We start from the raw sequence: 2,500 nt of genomic DNA, 5'->3' as shown, positions 1-2,500 counted from the left end.
CGGTGTAATCCTGTGTAAATCCATGAGGCGAAATTCCCAATAGTGTAAATATCCACGAATGGACGCGAACATATCAACGTTCAATAACAGAATGGTAGTGGAGGTGGTATTAAGTGGTAAAGAGAAAGAAAAATAGTGTACAAAAATAACCAAGAAGACTGCCCACTACAAGTTCATTGGAGAAGATTCAACGTCGTATGCCAATGCATCGTTAACAACATAGTAAATAACTCCAGTAGCTACTACATTGGATCTACCACAATTTCTAAGCAAAGATATTATGCATATTTAAACTCGTTCAAATATAAAGAAAATAGTAATTCCACATCACTAGCCAGCCACGTACACCATCTAATTAATAGAAAAATACAATATACTCTTTTCTGGGCTATAAATAGATTCTAGTATCCCATATCAGACTCAGCACTCCATTTGTGGACTCCGCTTAAAAGAAGCCCTCAAAAGTTTAACCTATAACTCACCTGTAACTGCTTAACAAACACAACGAAATCTTCACAACGGGCAAACACAAATTCTTCCGCGCTTTCAAATACTTTCATAAATCCAAACGTAACATCACCCCCCCCCCCCGAATAACACTCACATACAAACAAACCTCCATAAGCAATTTGAATAATATGTAGAAATTTTACCCTTTTTGTTTTATGAAGGCAGGGTTTATTGGCTTGGCACTTGCTTGCTTATTTCATGCTTTTGATTGATGGGGCTGAGGTCATTCCAGGTTGGTGATCCCGGAGGTGCTCCTCATTGCTAGCGGTTCCGTGTCAGTCCCTATTCATCCGCCATCATGACGTCTTTATTTAGATATTTAGAATTTGAAAGAAATTTTAAAGATAAAAAGTAAAAAAATTCAATAAAAAATTAAACTTAAAAATCCCTTTCATTTTCATGGATATGTACGAGTTAATTTAAGATTTAATAATCATCTGCACCATTGTTCCCCAATGAGATCTGTACAATCCCTTAAAAGGGTGTTTGGAATTATGATAGAGTAGTGAGCAAAATTATATTACGGAATGAGATTTAGAAGCCTGAGGGAGCGATGATAAAATTTATATATTAGCATCAATGAAGCAAAAATTGGTTGAAAGATGACAAACTATGCCGCCAAATTTGATTATCTTTAAATAATTTTAATTTATTTATTTTGAAAAAGTTCAGTTTAAAAATGTATGGATGCGCCAGTGTTATTAATATAAGGGTCCATTCGACGCATCGTGACATAATGATCTTCGGTGCAGACCTGACATCTTCGGCTCCAATGGTCTTGGAGCGCTAGCATAAGAAATCTGTCTCTTCTGGACAGGTGACTTTTATTCAAAACGCTTTGTTTTTAATGCGATTAAATAGCTATGTCACAAAATACTCTGTCTGATATTGGGTATGTATGGAAAGTAGCCGAATGTTATTTCGATCATTGTCAGTTAGCATGTCATCCCAGGAAGCAAGTTTTCAATGTTTAGGCCTATCCTTGTTTTCTAAAATCACAGACATCTCGTCACCAGTGTGGATAAAAATAGAAAGTTCAGTCTTCTGAAGACTAGCTGACCCTTTCAGCTACCAGTCAGTGAACTACTGCGTAGCACAAAATGACGAAGATTTGGAAAAATCCGGACATGGAATCAGGTATTTTAAAACCGAAATTTCTGACAATAATAATCATTTTGGTGTGTACTATTCATTTCGCTTCTTCAACTATTCCTTTTGTCAAAAGCACGTTTGTTTTCCTCACATGCACTCAGACGGTAGCAACAAGGTGGGGGGGGGGGGGATCAGCACAAACAGGGTAAGTAAAGATTTTAAAGCCAAGTTTATTCCCACGCAATTTTCGAATACTTTGGCCCTTCAGTCAGAGTTTCAAGAGAATAATCTTGATTTTATACCTTCGTAAATCGATAATGATACTGGCCAATCAAAACGAAAGTAGTATTTTTTTTCATCTCTAAGTGAAGGAATGTCCTATCTTTTGGTTTCTTTTAAAAAAGCTCGACGCCATATTTCCCAAAATAAAACCGTTATTGAGATAGAAAAATTTCGACCTCAATTATTTTCTTATTTTGGCAACAAAGAGGAAAAAGGAAGTTATTTTTCTATTTAATTTTGTTTTTACATCAGTGGAAGACCGCTGCGCATTTTGAATAATTTTAACTGTAGGAAATTTTTGCTATGGAAGAGCATACAAATAAATATCTCCTGTTTTCATGAAAAGACACACTCACACACACACACACACATATTGCCGTTCTTTCGACAAAGAACTTACTACGTATCCATTTTAAGTAAATATTGTTAAAACTACAATTTTTACTTATTTGAAAATATTTTAACAAAAACTTTAATATAAGCATTAAGGATTAGCAGTTTTATATCTTTTCGTCATAATGGTGATTCGGAAAACTTTTGCTTAAAAATTTTTGATATTTCTTATTATTATAAGTAAACGGAGAAAATGATGAGCATTATTCGAGTAGTTTTGCTA

Source organism: Octopus bimaculoides, chromosome 7 (genome assembly GCF_046866305.1).
Source record: "Octopus bimaculoides isolate indiv1 chromosome 7, ASM4686630v1, whole genome shotgun sequence".
Taxonomy (NCBI): domain Eukaryota; kingdom Metazoa; phylum Mollusca; class Cephalopoda; order Octopoda; family Octopodidae; genus Octopus; species Octopus bimaculoides.
This window is presented reverse-complemented; position numbering follows the sequence as displayed.